Source organism: Corvus kubaryi, unplaced genomic scaffold, assembly GCF_017639235.1.
Source record: "Corvus kubaryi isolate FWS band 111438036 unplaced genomic scaffold, C.kubaryi_AGA036_p1.0 64817, whole genome shotgun sequence".
Classification (NCBI taxonomy): domain Eukaryota; kingdom Metazoa; phylum Chordata; class Aves; order Passeriformes; family Corvidae; genus Corvus; species Corvus kubaryi.
Genome location: NW_024581533.1, coordinates 42024 through 60832, shown reverse-complemented (window position 1 = coordinate 60832; position 18809 = coordinate 42024). Strand labels below are relative to the sequence as shown.

The 18809-nt window shown below is 43.1% G+C and overlaps 1 long non-coding RNA gene across 1 annotated transcript in view; it reads left to right on the top strand.

The window, feature by feature from the left end:
- The window catches only part of LOC121672665, a 58083-nt gene that overhangs the window by 12453 nt on the left and 26821 nt on the right, over positions 1 to 18809 (top strand). The window lies entirely within an intron of this gene.

The following is an 18809-nucleotide window of genomic DNA, read 5'->3' as shown; positions in this document are numbered from 1 at the left end:
ACTGCACCTTTTAATGTGTCAGCCTCCGTTTCTGATTCTTTCTCGTTTCGTCATTGTCACGGCACACGTGAACCTCTGAGCTGCACCCAGCCCCTACACAAAGATCAGGCAGCGAGGTAACTAACACCCATGGGCGCAGGAAGGAGGAGTAAGAAGAAAGGAAGAAAAATATAATCTCTTGGAGAAAAAGCTGGGAAGGGAATCCTACTGATCTGTTGAAATTGATTTAGCAAAATTTATTTAGCCTGTTGTTTTCCAGAGCAAATAGATCTTTGCTGCTTTGTTGACTGTCCCAGGTGTGGCCTGAGCAGAGGCCTCTCAAGTCCCACGCATACTGAGCTGGATTCTTGAATCCTCACCTCTTGTTCACCCACCTGGGCTGAGTCTTGATCATTTCTGGAGTTGATTTGAGTTTCAGATTTGGTCTGATCTCTGAATCACGACCACTGACATCTGTCTTTGACAGCAAGCCTCAGGAGAAAGGCCGTGGTGCTGCACTGCAGGTGGGGGTGTGCTGCTGTGTGGAGCCACGCTGGGAAGCACCTTCCCCCCGTGTCCTGTCTGCTCCCCATTTCCCCCCAGCACACAGCTGGGCTGCAGGAATGTGCCGTGGCATGGTTTACTGCCTCGTCACACACCTCCTCTGCAGTCGGGGCTTTCCTCAGCTCACAGGGATGTCCCGTAGTCTAAATCGTGGTTATGTCGCCTGGACCTACACAGAGAAAATCCTGAACACTCACAGGGCTGCAGCACAAGTGCTGAAAGGCAAGGAGACACATAAGGAGAATCCCAAGGAAATTTTGTAGGTAGTCCCACAATTCTGACTGTCTGTCTCCTGGGTCATTATTTTCGGGGAGAAAAAAAAATCCTTCTGTACCCACCTCCTTACACTCCCATGAGCCTGACAAATACCCTCAGAAGAACAGATGGCTGTGCACTGTGACAAGTCTTTCTGGGAAGCAGAAGTTAAGGATCAGTAGTGGGTAGTGCTGTGCTTGTTTTGCAAACTAGGCAAAAAGACACCTTATTCGGTTATAAACAGGAAACCCGGGCCAAGTTTGTGGAGGTTCTTGTCCAGAACCACTCCCTAGATGAGCTCAGGCTCGATGTTCTTGTCAAGATGAAAATCGTGACACGCCCTGTGCCTTGCACATTGTTAGGGCCTGCTCCTGACCACATCTCAGCAGGGTTTTCTGCCTTGAGCACGTTCAAATTTGGTGTGCAAAGAGCTAGGGGTCAGTTAGGAAAAAAAACCAAATCCAGGTGAAAAATTAAGGACATCTAGGAAACTTAAAACCATGCCCTGAAGTCTACTGCATCAGTGTGACAGCCTATGGTAGAGCACCACAGTGCTGGGATTTGGGGGCTTTTCGTACCATTGTGTCAGTGTAACAATGTTTTAGGTAGATGTTGTGTTCTACATGACATCTCTTGGTCTTACAAATGAGGGCTTCTGTGTTTGAATCCCAAGGAGACATTTGTGTTTGTGCCACTGCTAGTTCTGCTAACTGTTTCCTTAGTGGAAATAAAGATGGACATACAAGAAGCTGTTTTCTGATATCTGCAGATTTTATTGACTTTTCCCTGTGATATACCTGATACTGGGGGTGAAAACGATCTTTTGTTGTGCGTGTGTTGACTTGTTTACTAAAAAAACCCCAACAAATCAAGTAAGGCTTGAACTGAAAATGCTCAAGAAAACTAACCCTGAAGTCCTTGATTCATGTTTCCCTCTGTGCTCAAAACTGCTATCCTCACCTGAGGGAGTAATATCCAGTTTTAGAATAAATCATCTGTTTTATTTCTTTTTTTTCCTCTCCTGTTTTTCTTGTCTGTCCTGTGTTGGAGAACAAATACCACCAACTTGAGCTGTTTTATAAAACAGCTTTGTAGTGCAAAGCCAAATAGATTTTGTCTTCTCTGTCACTTGGGGGAATGAGTGCTCAAACACAGTATTTATTAGCATTTAAATGGTCTGAATTTTACACCTTTGTGTGCACACATGCGTTTTACTTCTCAACCCTCTCCACCCTCTTCCCCCCCAAGGCATTAATGAAGTTTGTTGTTCTCAAAATAGCAGTTCTGTTTGGAATACCTAATAGCTGGGTTTCTGTTGTGGTGCTTTGGTCAGAAAAAGCCCCGTAAAGAGCAGCCCGTGTGTCCCTGGCTCAATGGGGACCTGTGTTCCCCTCGGGGAGCCTCGAGGGGCTGTGGCTGAGGATCTCAGCTCCCTGTTCCACCCACTGCATTTAGACCTCTCTGGGACGAGCAGCACGCACTCAGTTGATGGGCACCGTAAATGGGCTGCTGGAACTGAATGATTTATTTATTTATTGCTTCTCTATTTATTTATTGCCAGTGTCAAAGAAAAGATTGTGCTCACGGGCTTTTCATCTTCCCCCAAGGGCTGTGTGCACACTCCACTGCAGAAGTATTTCCCCCTCTAAATGCACTTGTGCTGATTGGAACTGAATCCTCACAGGCAAACTGCAACACTGCTGCTGCTACAATGTCATAATATTTCAGAGGACATTTATAAATATTATTGCCAGGGCAAATAAATTTCTTCAGAGTACTTAGTCTACTGCTAATAAATAGTTTATTCAAGCTTGTAAGAATGGTGACATTTCACTTGGAATATCTTTGGCCTCTTAAAAATTGTTAGTGGAGAGAAGAAAAGAGGGGAGAAATAAACTGGAAAAAACATGCAGCAGATCTTTTGATTTTTCTTTTCCTACGTTTTTACTTGCTTAAAAGGGCCTTCTTGTCAGACTGCATGTCTCTGTGTGAAGCTATTACAGGGTTTGATTAATGTGTATTATTTAACTTCCTATTTAGTAGATTATTCCCTCTTTTTTTCTCTTTCATTCCCTCTTTTATTCTCTTTCAGAGCTGCATGCAGCTGAAATAGTATTTGAGCAGGTTGCCTCTCATATCAACAGTAGTTACTAAATCCCTTTTGCCACTTTCCCCTTTTGGGGTAAATATTATGGGCGTGGTGGTGGTGGTTTCTGTGTTCATTTTTTGATGGTTTGGAGTAGGTTTAGATTTACTATTATTATTCATCTTGCTCTTTGATTAAAAAGTCTGGGTTTCAGATGGATTTTTAACAGTGATATGAAGACACAGACCAGAAGGGGGGAAGGCTTAATTTTTGTGGTTGGGTTGTGTTTTGTTGGGGGTTTTTTTGACAGCTCAGCAAAGGTGTCAACTCTCAGCTCTTTTCATTCAACTACTGAATTCACATCAAGAATCAATGCTGAAATCTTCTTTCATGTGCTTCCCACAAAATGTGTCATTTCATGCAGGCTCAGGAGGAGGTACAAAGCTGATGATTTTATTTGTGCATGTGTGGGAACTTTATATTTCTATTGCAATCATCCAGTATGGAAAGAAAAATAATGTTCCACTGAAAACCTCCAGAGATTTTTGAAGACAATCCTGTTTAAAAATTACAGTCCCTGCAGTTCTAGAGTTGCTTAATACCTCTCCTGGCAGATGAGTCCGTGCCAGTCTCTCCCAGATGACAGGCAATCTCCAGAAGCTCTGGGAACAGGCAGGGAAAAACCTCAGAAAATTCAAAATATCTATAGGAAGGGGAATCATTTTATATTAAAGGAGTTAGTGGGCATTTGCTCAAAGACTTCTGGTGTAAAGAGCCTGGAAAATTTTGTACATACCTCAACCAAATCCCACGTAAGACTGGGAGGAAGGGAAACAAGCCTCCCGTGTGCTCTTCAGCTGACAAATGACAGGAGCAAAGCAGGAAATTCTCTGCACTTACAAGTTTATGGCAACACAGGTGTACTCTCCTGCAGACTCTGGCTTGCACATGATTTTGTCATTTAAAGACATTGGGAGGAGAGGAGAGGAGAGGAGAGGAGAGGAGAGGAGAGGAGAGGAGAGGAGAGGAGAGGAGAGGAGAGGAGAGGAGAGGAGAGGTCTTCTGACCTGGATTTCTTGGTTCTGAATGGGCTTCCCCTCCATTCATGGTTTCTGCCTAAGAATACTCTGAGCTTGTCTTTTTTGTTGCCTGTATAGGAGATTTTTTGTCTTGTTTTCCTTTTTTAATCCTTTTTTCTCTTGGAAAATATCAATCTCTGAGCAGTGCTGTCATTCACTTCCTTCCACAACACATTTGTTCTGAAGATTCCTCTTGGTCCCCAATGCACAACGAGGATGGCATCGAAAGGCAAAAATAGGAACTTTCCATGGTCTGTCAGAGCAAGTGTCTGAATCAAAAGATGATAAAAAGGCAATCTGTTTTCAACCAGATTTTTACAGATGGACAAAAAAAAGAAAGGCTTCAGGTCCAGTATTCAGTAATGTTGTGGCAATATTATGTGTGTGGATCCCTTTGAGGGGATTTGAACAAACATCCTCTGCAAACTTACTGTACTTTTTGATCTTCCAGCTCTGGGAAACAGCACAGGAAGGGGGGAAATGTCTCCAAAGCATCAACATTGAAACAGCTTCAGTGGTAAAGCTTTAGGGTGGATTTTTTGTGCAAAGATCTGGGCTCCTCTGCATCCCTGATGTCCAGGGACAGATCTCAGTGTAACTGAGTGCAACATGAGAAGCCTCTGTGCTGATTGATTCCTGGCAGCTCTGCTCATGTTTTCCACTGAAAATTGAAAACTTTGTTCCTCATTCTCAAGTGACCCCCCAGCTCCTGGAGGGGCCACAGCTCAGCCAACACCTTTGCTGCACCTGTGTTGTTTGCTCTCCGAGGAGGGGACAGGCAGGGAGCACAAATGGCTACTGCAAACAACAGAATTACCTTCCAGCAGTATCTTCCATGTTTTCCAGGGGGTGTATTCCAACACCACCCCAGTCCCTTGCCTGACCACGTTTATGTAGGATGGGGACCCGTGCAGGAAGGCAGGATGCCTTCCAGCTGTTGATTTTTATATTTTCTCTGATCTTCAGGGCATGCAACAAGCAGCATAAGGCTTTATGTGTGCATTTAATATCAATGGAGTGTTTTAGTTTGGATTTTTTCCTTTATGGGCTGCATAAAGATATGCTTTGTGAGATTCTAATTTCACTGATAAAACCCCTTGCTTGCAGCAAGCTGCATTCTGCTCAGTAAAGCTGTCAAAATGGACAGATTCAGCTTTGATCATAGTAACAAATCTGTTTGGCCCCAAGTTTTCAGAAGTGTCCCTTATACATAGGAGAAAAAAAAATCATTGCACTTCTCCAAGGCAAACTCCAAAGCTTGGGGAAAATTTTGCTGTTGCGTGTGAACATTTTCACTACTCCCAACCCTCGCTGAAGGAAGCAGCTTGAAATTTAACTGAGTACTGAATATGACAGCTCCTGGAAAATGTTGTGTTTTCAAAGGGTGGAGGGAGATCAGGTATATTTTCAAAATGACTGTTTAGCCTTTTGACATGCATAGAGCTAATTCTTTAGATCTCAGTGATGTAACCAAAAGAGTGAGATTTTGGGATGAGTGGGTGCTATAACTTGTGTGTGTGTGTGAGATGGATGTTATCAGCCTGAAAAACTACAGTTATTTAAAACTGTTGAATACCATTTCCAGCTATTTCAATGTGCTTCAGAGAAATAACTAATACAGAGCAGTTTCCATTTGTAGGAATCCACATGGGCCTGGAGCCAGGCTCTCACCTGGCTGAGATCAGAGCTGATGGGGGCTGAGCTTCTACAACCAGCTGTTCAGGGTTTCACTGCAAACTGTCAGAATTCCCAGAGCTAGAGAATTTCCTTGGAAATGCTGTTGGGTTTATCCAGAAGTGGAGAAAGTGGCTCTGCCTTTGAGGTACCTCTCAGATGACTGGGTTTAAATTTGACACTCACCTTTCACAGAGCTGACATCAAATCGGATCCATCCCTTCTTTTTTTTTTTTCTTTTTTTTTTTTCTGATTGTCTGTCCATGTGGCTGGTTTATGTGAAAAATACTCAGAATCACCCAGAGAAGAGTAACATTTTTCAAGACAGCAAAACAACACTATAAATACCTGTAAAGCCAGGATCTTAACCTCAGGGACAGCATGGCAAAAGCAGCTTAGAACTGTTATGCTCAGTCCTTCATCAGAACAGTGCTTTCTTTCTCTCTCTCTCTGAGTTTTTAATAGACATCTCAAGTTGAGATGACTGTCAGCACTTTCTTCTGGTAAGACTCAGTTTTGCTAAATATATATTCTACATTTGTAGCTATAAATATATACAGATATAGTGTATATGCTCTCTGTAGGAAGCCAGGTTCCATTTCTAGTTAATTTTCTGATTCATTCAGTGTGTGTATATTGCTGTAGTTGCTTTTCTTTTTTTTTTTTTTTTTTAAATTTCCATATGCCCAGTTGTGAGAAATCTCGTGACATTTTACACGAGACCACTTTCAGTTCCTGTGCCTCGCTAGCTGATGAGTTCATTTCTGTAATGTGGGTCTCTGTCTTGGTTAGGGCACAGCAGTGAGACTGAATTGTGTGGTTCTGAGAAGCAGACTCTTGTGCTTGGAAGCGTAATTAGATGATCTTTAAAAAAAAAATCAGACTATTAATAACCCATTTTGTTAATTAGTTGTATGCTTTTATAGATAGAAGGCGTTATGCAATGAAATGAAATGAGAAATAAAATCAAAGGCAGGTTAAGGCTATTTTCATTTCCCTAAATAAGCATACTCACATCTGCAGAAGTCAGTGCTACATAGACTATCAAGTGGAAGAGGTTTGCAGGATTAGGTGCTTTATGAGTAGCTAGAAGACATTATTTAGCATTTTCTCAGAACCAGACATATGCCCCATGCTTCTTCATGCCTCAGAGCCTCAGTCTAACCACTGCGTGATGGATTTAGAAAGAAATTTCTGCTGTGGCCAGCTCATCCCTTATAACTGTCCACTAACAATGCCATCACCTCTCTGTGAGACATCTTGTTATCCATCCCAGATGCTAAACCCTGTTTTCCTTTGCAAAAAAGTGCCCCACAACACAAACCAGAACCCTTTAAATGCCACAAGGCTAAAACGTCTCTTAAGGTCAGGATAAGCCTGCCAAAGACAAGGTATCCTGAATTCACACTCTGTAACTGAGAGCTGTCTCTGAACAACAGAACAATGGGTGTGAAAACCTTTTGAAGGGTGCAGAAGCTCCACAGAGTTTGTGTGTAGCTAAAGGATCTCCCAAAAGTGGAACCAGGCCAGCGCAATCAAAACAACCCTTGGTGTTTAAAAATACATTGCTGGCTTGGGCTTTTTGTATCAGAGGACAAGGAGGACAATACCCTACTCAAAAAAACCCCTCACTTTCAGCCATTTGAACAAAATCATTAACCAGGTTGCACATATGTTTAGCCAGCGATCCTTTAGGCTTCTCTAAAGAATCAGACCCTTGTGTGTGGCTTATGAGGATCTGAGGGATGTGGTATCTGGAAGTATCCTGCTCAGAAAACATCCAGCTATCCTCAGGTCACTGTGAATATCTAAGATTTCTGTGTCTAAAACTGAGGTCCAGGTGGTGCTGGAGTCCTCTCTCCATGGATTTCTCCTCCTCCAGAAAGAGGAATGGCAGGAAGGGTGGACAGGTACAGAAACCTGAAGTTGCAGTTACTGCCCCTCAACTCTTCTGTTTATTATCTTTAACAAACAGTTCAATCTCTAGTGTTCTGCAGTGCTTCAGCTTGAGAGAATTTCTCTCAGAAATGCAGCTTCCCCTTTTCAGCTTCTTTCCAACACACACTCTGACACAGTTAAAGCAAATCCTCTATAAGCTCAATCACTGACTAAAAACATCTTTGTTAACAGAGAGTTAAAATTGCCCAGTGGTTTCTCATGTCTTACTAAAATGCCTTGCTCAGCAAAACTCACCGCCCTGAAAACACAGAAAATGAGGAGTCCTGGCATAAACCAGCAGAACCTTAACTGTGACTCCCTGGAAGCCTCAGTCCCTGGAATTACTGGCATGCTCTCCAGATGAGTTCAGTGCAGTAGGTTTTTCTGAGCCTGATGCTCCAGAACAGCATGTGCTATCAGCAGGCAAGCTGCAATCTGCATTTGTTTTTATTTTGCTTGGGGTTTTTGGCAGTAGAATCCCTGCATTTTAGTGTCAGAGGGATATTTTGATAGGATTTAGAAGAAGATGTTTTAGCCATCCCTCCCCTTTCAGTGCAGTCAGTTCTCTGCCTGATGTATGAGCAGTGTATGCCTTACGTGGGCACTTGTGGAAGTTCAGACATTTCCCCCTTTCCCTGTGATCTCTACTGGATTTTAGCACACTTAGAGGGAAGAATGCACCACTGGCAGGCTCCTCACACTTGCTGACTTCGACAGTCACTTCATCATGCTCCAGTTTCTCTTCCACCACCTCTTTTTGCACTCCTGTTTTCCAGCCCCAGCAATCCCCCCCAGGACCTTGTTTGTGATGCCAGAAAACTGCAGTGTAAGCTAAATAAGGTTTTTTAGGTACTTTAAAATCAGCCCAATTTCAACCTAAATTTCAAGGCTTTTCACTTTAGTTATAGCAAAACTGGAGTTCTGCTACAATCAGCATTTCTCCTGTGTTAAAACATGAAGCATAAAGCAATACTGTTACTGCTCTGTTGCCTCCAAAATATTTAATTGTTCATAGGCTATGGTGAAGTGGGGCTTTAAGGCAACCTCGGTAGATACTCAGGGGGAGCAGAGCTGTGAAATGCTGTGCAACATCAGGCCTTGTGTTTGGGAATACTGAGTTTCTCACAAATCCAGGACATTTCAATGGATAAAATGGTAAAAAGCAGTAAGAAAATTCTGTTTCATCTCAAGTTCTTGTATGTGTAGTTTGCAGGAGCAGTAATTTCAGGCATAGTTGTGATGTTTCTTGAAGTAAGGGCACAGTATCAGCTCTTTAGTTCCAAGATGGAGCACTGCCAGATCCTTGAGTTTTAGTGCTGATGTTGGTAAATAATGTACAGTTTTTGGCTAACCATACCAGTACAAATTTGTGGGTTAGACCGAAAAAAGCAATGCCAGCACACTGACAGGAATTGATTCAAAGGTAGATTCTCTAATAGTTGTGCTCTTGTTCCAGTCTTTCAGGCTGAAATGAAAGCTCAGAGCCCTTTTGATTGGAAGCAGAGATTTATGGTTAATTATAGCATTTCCCATGATTATATGTTTGTGCTTCAGTAATTGCTAGATGAGGAGGAACGTTGAAACAATTTCAGGGCTAGTGTGTTGCCCTACCAAAAGATATACCTTCAGATATCTCAGCATGGGCCCTTCCTTATTTCTTTAGAAGGAAAAATACATGGCAAAAGTTACACTCCACTGGTCCTTCAGAAAGGCAGCGGCAGCAGACGGTGCTGCTTCTGCCTCCGCTGCTTCTGTCCCTCACCTTTTATTCCACAGACAAGTCCCTCAACATCCCCATCGGAACAATGGCAGTGAAAAACCATCTGGGGGGAACAAGGAGTTCAGCTCATCCAGGCCATGAGTTCTGCAGGGGTCAGACAAAATATTTTACCATCGAGAGCACATAGATTTGGTTATGATAATATAGTCCAGATCCCAAACTTCTGCTGCTGTGCGTCATAGAGTCACAGAGTGGTTTGGCTTGGGAGGGACATTTAAAGGTCATCAAGCCCAGCCTCCCTGCAACAAGCAGGGACATCTTCAACTAGATCAGGTTGCTCAGAGCCCCCATCTTGGCTTTTATGGTAATTCTGTTGTCTATTCAAAATGTATGATTACACATTGCAAAATTGGTTAATAAATTCCCGTCCTTGTTTCATAATCTGCATCATAATTTCCTACACTTAAAAAGAAGCTCCTATGAACAGTGTATTTCTCTTTTAAATTTACTCACAAGGAGAATATTAAAAAAACAAACTACTGTGCCAGATGTTCAAAGACTTTTTATCCCCCCATCTACTGCTTTCATGACCATGGAAACGTTGCTTCTTTTTTTTTCTTTTTTTCTTTTGGTTTTTTTTTTGGGTTTTTTTTTTTTTGCGTAGAAAAGCTGAAGTGAGCCTTAATGAGCTGAAAACTAAAGAACACATCAGACTTCAGATATGAGTTCACTCTAGCTATAGCTGTGCAAGAGATACAGCAATGAATTACAAGCATACTTTGGGGATAGTCAGTTACTAAATTAGAAGATTGTGATCACAGAATCACGTGTTGTGGAAGTCAAAATGAAACTCTTACCAGAATTACAGAATTTATATTTCCACATCCACCCCCAGAAGATCCAGGGGAGTGACTGGCCGAGGCTTCCACAATCACTACAGGACAGGTGTTGATGTTGTACATACTCTGAGCACCTAAGAAACATAGGTGATAGAATAAATGATGGTGATTGTACAGATGGCATTGCCTACTGGAGCAAGCCAGCCTAGGATCTAATTTATAAATATAAATTTAGGTCTGAGCTAACTCCCTGCATTGGAAATGTAGAAGAAAATAATTCTTCCTGTATAATTCATCCTAGAGCACGTGTCTGACACAGGTGCTCTTTCCTCTGGAAGTACGTGGTTATCTCCACTGGCTGCTAAGGGTGTCTTGATATCGAGCTCAAGCACAAAGGAGAGGGGATCCATCCAGTCCTAGTGCCTGGTGTAAAAAGAGATACACCTTCCTTCTTTTATCAGCAGAGGATGATGTCCTCCCAGTGACAGCTGAGACCTGGAGGGGAGGTCAGTCTTTAACCAGGTGGAAATGGTTCTGAATATGGTCTGGACAAACTGCAAGAACATTGCAGTCTGATTATTCCTTATCCTCTTGGTCCTTGTTGCTCAGGACATTGAAGACAGTATTTTTCTTTTCCCAAATACGTTTGGTACATTAAAATCTCACTGTGAGATGAAGCCACTCCTCACAGGCTGGAATTTTGCTCTTGAGATGTGGTCCTTGCTTGATAGTCCTGTGATTTTCTGTGCTTGCATTATGCTCCAGGACAGGCTGGGGAATAAGACCTTGCTCGTTTTTACTGCTGGCAAAGGACTGCTGGGCACCTTCATATGAAACTGCAAAACAGGATACAAAAAGCAAAGAGATTTATTTTAGGCTGACTTTAAAAAGAACCAAGTCCTATTTTTAGTCTGTTTACTACTCGTCAAAGGGATTTTCTGTTGTCTCAAACCCAGGCCACTGAGGTTTACCACTGCTTGTATAACATTTTTTCAATAGTGCTGTTCCTTTTTCAGTAATTGGTGTGGCTTCCCATGGCTCCAGCAGCCCTGCTCTCCCTGGGCAGCCTGGGAGGGGGGATTTGCCCACGCTGGGGTGAGAGAGGCTGCACTTTCTGGGTCTGGGTGGGGTCGCTATTGACTTCATCTGCCTCAGAGTCAAGCCCTGGACTGTTTTGGTTTCACTGAAGCCTACTTAGTTTCCTGGTGAGGATACATTTCTAAATATAGCTCTTACATTGGATGCAGGAATGTTTACCCATGCAAAGTCAGGCAAGGTAAACACTTTTAACATTTTTTTTGGTCAGTACCTTTTTTAATGGAAATTAGTCTTGAATTATATTTGGCATCATCCTGGCATGCTGGAGCTGAATTCAGGGACTGTCTTCCTTTTCTGGTATCTGTGATTTCTAATTTTACTTTCATGTGGAAAGGGGTGATTTAGTGATCCTTCATTATGGGTGTGTCGGTCAGAGTGGATGTTGTGAGCTCTGTGAATTTTGCATTCACCTTTTGAATAACACAGCCCTGAATGAATCTGTTGACAGAAGCTGAGCAATTTAAAAATACATTTGAAAGTATGCAATGGGATTATGGCAGAGGACTGTGCCAGAAAAAATACAAGCTCTCACTATGCTGTTACAGTTGCTTAAGCACAGATTAAATGCGTAGTTTGCACTCTCTCTTGCTCTCTCTCTCTCTTTCAAAGAATGTATTGTGAAGTACATTTATTTAGGACTGTGCCATTATGTTAATTCAGCTTTGATTCTACTGATGGATTTCTTTTTTTTAATCCCTCCTGTGTATTTGTGATAAGCTCTGACTCGAGATTTGATGTAAGCTTGTCATTCTGTTCACATAAATCTGACTTAAAAGCTATTTGTGCGAGTGGTTTGCTTGAATTTTTTAAACAGGAAGACACGTTTGTGAGCAGGCTGCTATTTTCTCCTAGGGTGCAATCATCTCATCAGCTGGTGCTGCTGCACCTTTGGGGAGTAGTGAAGACTCCTCCTTGCCAGTCATAATGAAAAAGTCATTCTGCCATATCACACCTTGGGGTATTTTCTACTTACTTTTGTGTAGGGGAACGACCTAATTTTGGTACAAGATGGAGAAAAAAGAAAACCTTTGAAATAAATTGATGGCTTTTTAAAAATCAGTATCCCTTCAGCAAGCTCCCTGCACAGGACACTTTTCTACCAACACAAGTGACTGGTGCCCAGACAAACGGGGGGTCAGCACTGGGGCAGTGGTTTGGTCCTGCACTGCCCTTGTCCTTCACACCAGTGCCCTGCCCCACACTGCATCCTGTGGTCTTTCACTCACTTATTTATCCTCACAGAGTCATAGAATCATAGAGTGGTCTGGGTTGGAAAGGACCTTAAAGCTTATCCAGTTTCAACTCCAATGCCATGGGCAGGGACACCTTCCACTATCCCAGGTTGCTCCAAACCCCATCCAACCTGGCCTTGGACACTTCCAGGGATGGGGCAGCCACAGCTTCTCTGGGCAACCTGTGCCAGGGCCTCCCCACCCTCACAGGGAATAATTTCTTCCTGATATCCAATCTAACCCTGCTCTCTGTCAGTGTGAAGCCATTGCCCATTGTCCTGTCACTCCAGGCCCTTGTCAAGAGTCTCTCTCCATCTTTCCTGTGGGCTCCCTTCAGGCACTGGAAGGGACAATTGGGTCACCCCAGAGCCTTCCCTTCTCCAGGCTGAACAATCCCAATTCCCTCAGCCTTTCCTCACAACAGAGCTGCTCCATCCCTCTGATCCTCTTGGTGTCCATGCTCTGGAGTGGCTCCAGAAGCTCCCTGTCCTTCCTGTGCTGCTGGAGGCAGCTCTTCAGGGGCAGTCTCACCTGAGCAGGGCAGAGGGGCAGAATCCCCCCTTTCCCAGCCCAGGGCATGGGGGGTCTCTGAGATGGGCCACGTCCAGCTGTCACCACCAGTACCCCCAGTTCCTTCTCCCAGGGCTGCTCCATCTGCTCATCCCCAGTCTGGATTGCTCTGAGGGGTGGTCCTGACCCAGGTGCAGCACCAGCACCTGGTCTTGTTAAACCTCATGGGATTCCCATGTTGCTTTTGTTCTTGTTTTGTTTTGTTCCTTTCATAATAAATGTTTCCATTCATAACTGGTTTCCAGTTGCTGAAGCAGTGAACATAGCCGGTATTCAGCTCCTGCAAAGGCAAATTGATGAAGCAAGGGACAAATTAATTAGGTAAGGTGCAATTTTGTAGTTCAGTCTTTCCGAGTAAGAGATTAGAAATCCTTGTACATGTGATCAGTGTATATCCATGGCTAATAATGTATATCTGCAGGTGAGCTAAATGGAAGCAGGATGCTCCTTCAGGAACAGACTTCATCCATAAATAACACAGTGCTGTCTGTGGTCTGATATATATGAAAATTGAGTGTTTATTTTGTCTGTAATGACAGTATCTCCCTTATATACAGGTCAGGAGGAACTTGCCATTTCTGGTAGTATATTCCTTCATTGTACAGCAGCAGTACACCTGAGCCCAGGTCTGCAGCAAGACACTCCACTAACATGAGGTAAAATGCAAAAAGGAGTAGGGTCATCTTGTAGGAGCCATTCTTGCTCGTGCTGAAGGTCCCTGTCCTCTCTGAGGGGACCCTCTGTTCCCAGAAAGAGCTGAGGAGCTGAGCAGCACCAGAAGCAGCCAGATGGGAGGAGGGGCAACATGCACCTGAGACTTTGTCCAGTGCTCTAGAAAGTCTTGTGAATTGGAGATCCTGGAAAGAAATTTGGCATTTGAGTCACGCTGCTCACGCGTGGTGGGTCACAGGGTTGGGAAGTCACAGCCAAGCCTTGCCAAGTGTGGGCAGAGCTGGACGGGCTCTGGATGAACTGGACTTCCTGGGAAGTGCAGGGCAGCAGTGTCCCCTCCCTCCTTCCACAAGCCACAAGTTCCCCTGGGCTCGTCTGTGTGACATCCCATGGTCAGCTGGGACATTACTCCAGTATGGTGAAAATCCATTGCCCAGCTCTACACCAGCAGCCCTCATGGTGAGAGGGCTACCATTGCTTGAACTCCTGTTGCTTTCTCCACTTCCCTGCTAATCCTGTTTTCCTGCCCAGTGAGGGAGTTCTTGGGGATATTGGCCAGAGCTGGTGACAAAATGCACGGCATCGTCCTCTGAGCGCTCTGGAAGGAAGCGTAATATTGGAAATAAAAATAGAACAATTGATTTGTGAGCTGAGCTCTACATTCACACAAAAAGGGTCATTGAAAGGGCTTTGCAAAAAGTAAAGGGGGATATTTGAGAAAGTGCCCAAGCTGCAGAAATGCTGAACAATGGGAGTTTGACTGTAATATGCTTAACTGAGCCTCCCAAATCCTACCCAGCAGTTGTGACAATGCATGTCATCTGCTGACATGCAGAGAAAAATTGAAGCCCATTCAGAGCAGAGCTATTTTGGGGTATTTGTTTGGAGCCCTGTGTTTGGCTCAGGCCATGTGTGTGAATGGCTGCAGACGCCTCCCCAGTCAAGTAGCCGTGGGTTTGGCAATGAGCTCCCTCCCACTGGGAGATAAGGCAGTTTGTACCCTGTCAGTGACCAGAGGCAGCCACAAAACATTAGGCAGGCTCCTGACTGTCGAGAGCTGAAACTGCTTGAAAACAGCAGGGTCAGCCTGCTCTCAAACACACTGGTATTATCTCATTAGCGGTGGCATTTACTGCACAGCTCAAGGAGCAGAAAAGGGAGTTTTTAAAAAAAAAAAAAAAAAAAAAAAAAGGCAAACAAATAGTATATGAAATCGTTAGGCAGAGGGAATGGTATTTACATGTGGGCTTTTTCTTTATTAAAGAAAGTAGTAGTTGTGCTACTAAGTGAATCATATACAAGCAGCAGATTATCACTTCCTTATCTTACCTCCAAATTACCTTCTCCTTCCAGCTGGCAGGGAAAGAAGGTGTTTTACCTGAAGCTCAGCCCTTGTTTATAAAGTTGTTGGGTTTTTGTTGGTTTTTTTTTTTTTACAACTGAAGGAATATGGTGTAGCTCATAACATTCAGGTTTGGGAATGAGAGACAGGCACTCCTGTGGAGCTCCTCTCCCCTCTCTCCATATCCACCTTCTCCTTTCTCCCCTGGGATGGTTTTGCTGTCAGCTTCTCTGCTGCCAACTGGAATGCCACAAATTTAGCTTTGTGGCATTATGGCATAAAGATTCAAGAGAAGACCAACCAGGAGGATAAAAATACCAGACAGCACACAGGTGGCATATCCCTGGGGGCCAGCAGGAGTTGTGGGAGACATGGGAAGTGCACATTAAGCTGTTTCCTTCAGCAGCACTCTGGTATTTCTAGCAGATACACTTCCATCAGGCTGTAAACACGGTCACAAACACAGGAATGTCTGAGATGTTTCCACAACAGGACCTCAAAATGGAGCTGCTTCACCTGTCCCTGCTGAGGACTTCAGGATGGACTTGGACTTGCAGCAACCCCACACCTGTAGCCTGGCCCTGCCACTGTGGGCACAGTTCTCACAGGCTGGGGGGGCACTTGTCAAATGAAAGGCTTTGCAGGGTCAGAGTTTTTATTCCTACCAAAAGTGTGCACTGGGATACTTCCTCAGAAGTGGATCCTTCTTTCAGTCTGTGTATGTACTCACTGCTGCAGTGGTGCTCTCAGTTGTGACCAGCAGGTCGATGTCGCACAAATCATCTGCATGGAAAGTTATCAGAGTGCCCTGCTGTAAGAAATCAGTAAATAAATAAGGTGATATCAGAGACAGAGCTCTCAAGAGAGAAGAGAGCAACCCATACTGAAAGTGTGTAGTGGAAGAGGAAGCTGGGGAAGGGTCTTAAGCTTCTCTTGGTACTCAGGTGTTGCAGCCATGTCATGGGGGATTTGGTCTTAACAAATCAGCCATATACATGAAAATCTGCTTTTTACAAAACAGAAGAAACTCCTCGGGTTTCCAGAGCACAAACAAGTTGTTCATGTGGTTTCCTCAGATGTGTGTGTTAACTTGGCAGATAACATAAAACCTGTGCACTCCCTCTGAAGGATTTTCTGTCTGAGCTGTGTTGGTGAATTGTACTTTCTCAGGCAGAACAAATTATATTATTTAGTTCTTGCTGAAGTACAGGTGTAGTTCTGGCTCACATAAGTTCACATATGCAAGTGCTAAAATTAGAGTTTCCAAAAAAATGTAAGGGTGGAAAAACCCTGCTCTCAATTTCTCCATTGTTTGGCTCAGGTAGTTTTCAGAAGACAGAGACAGGACACAGAGAAGGGTATGCAGAGAACCAAAAGAATGTGTTGAAAGTGCAAATGCACGCAGACACAAAAATATTCTGGGACAAGCTCACTGGCACGGGGATCTGTAAGAAGAGACTGAGTTAATGATTTGCACTTTTTAGAATGAAAGTTTATGCAACTAAATTGTCCAGACAACTTTTTTTTCCCCAAAAAATTGCCAATTTCATATGGTTTTTTGGATGAACTTTTCATAAAGCGCCTAACAGTGACTTTAGGCTGAATCCAATTCTGTAATCTCTTGGGGGTTGTTACAGTAAAACAAACTTTCAAATGGTAGGGCCCCTCCTGTGCTTGTTGTCATACACAGACACGCTGCTTTATAGCACCAGAGGTTTCAGTTTCCGACAAGCTAAAAGCGCTTCTAATTTAATAGAAACAGCACTGGCCAAGTGGTGAGCAAAGGAATGGATACTGAGAAGAGAACAGAGCAGGAACTACACTGAATAATGCAGCTGCAATTCAGTGCCAACAGAAAATGGGTTCCAGTATTTTTTGACTAAGATGTGTACTTGTCAAACAAAACCTGGCAGGACAAAGTTATCTTTCAGATTTCATCCTGAAAGCCAGGAGATATAAATAAGGTGAGGAAAAATAGTGCAAGTTACAGCATATAATGTTTTTTTAAAAAGTTTTATCTACTCTAGATGATATTGCTAAAATATAAATTGTATTTGTTTTGCTTCTATTTCTTACAATCTAGAAGAGATGTATATAGTATAATTAAGGCCTTTTTCTCTTGCGCAAGGTAAAAAATATAAGTGTACAGAAAGCTGAGTATGAACTTACTGGGAAAGAAACTTCTGAAATGCTTTCAGAACTGATATCATTATGAAGCATATTGTTATTCTGGCCTCTGCACAAATGAATTTTTCCTTCTTTATTTATTTGTCCATTTATTTTCTGTGCCCAGGACATATTTACACTAGGTAGGCATTCTTGGATCCATAAATGAAGTGAATGCCAAGAGGCTCTGTAAAAAATCACTGCTCAAGAAACTCCCTGGAATATGATCAGCAGTATATCAGCTCTTAACAATTAGAGTTAGATTGCACAAAGGCTGCATGTTTGTTGTTCTCAGGTATTCCTCTGCATAAGAAATATAATGAGATTAAAAAATCATTAAGGCTTTCATGTGAAGCCATACAAGAGAGGAATGTAGGCATTTTCCTATTCTTGAGTAGCCATTTCTTCTTTTTATAGCTTGGTTTTATTTGTTATCATAGGCCAAATTTAGCTCACTGATAAATTCATTCAGGCTACCCCAATTTTTCTTTGTGAATGGAAGTGCAGGCTGGCACAGAGAGCAGGATAGCTCTCTGCATGAGTCTGGGTGTTAAATTGCCTCAAACAAACCTGGCAGGACAGCTAAAATACATTGTTTATAGGTGAGACTGAGCGATTTAATTGATCATTCTTCACAACACTGCAAAGGGATGCTGAGAGTGGTGAAAGAGTCTCAGCCTGTCTGGCAAATATCCTGCAATTTTAATTGTACTCAGACAGGAAAAAATACAAGGCATTTGCTGCAGCTAAGTGAACAATCCAAAGTGGACAATGTATTTAACACATTAAGGTTGGGAGTCTGGGCTGCATCAGAGCCTAAAGAGCTCCTCGCAGAACAGCTCCAAGAACAAACAAAAGCAGAATTAGCAACCTCACCAGTCCCTGCCTCAGTCTTTGGCACAGCCTTTTCTCATATTGAAGGTTAATATGGGTGTGATTTTTGCACAGGTAACACAGTGGAGGTGTGGGGACAGCTGGATGGCATTCAGGCTAGTTGGGAATAATCCCAAAATCCTCTGAGACCAAAACTTTCAACCTGTGGTTCCTTCATGGCATTGCAGTGAACTCTGATTTTTTTCTTGTCCAATACCTCTGAGTAAAAGTAAACAGAGATTTATTTATATATATGTAGCCAGTCCTCTGATTTACCCTCAGCTTTTAGAACTGTTTACATATGAGCTGATCCCAAATAGTCCTTTCTAAAATTGGCATTTATTAGCTCAATCATCTGGCACTGCTTTCTTTCTTAAGGGTGAGAGTAGAAGCACACACAGAACAAATTGTCAGACGCATTTCAAAGTTGTTTTTCTGCTGTTTGTGGTCCTAGTGCAATGCTGGAAATGAAGAAAAAAGAAGCACACCCATTTTTCATACAAATGGTGCTGCATTTGTGAGATTTTTTCTCGCTGACGCAAATCCAACAGTTGAAGAGTTGCAAGGGAAAAGACAAGAATAAAATAGAGGCAGGAGTCATCAGGAAGAGCAAGGTGTAGCTTGTTGTTGCTGCTCTTGACTTCCACTGTTACCAATCCACTCCAAGAGCAGAATTAAAAAATAAAAAGGCTGTGTCAATGACGTAGAACATGTCCCTGAAA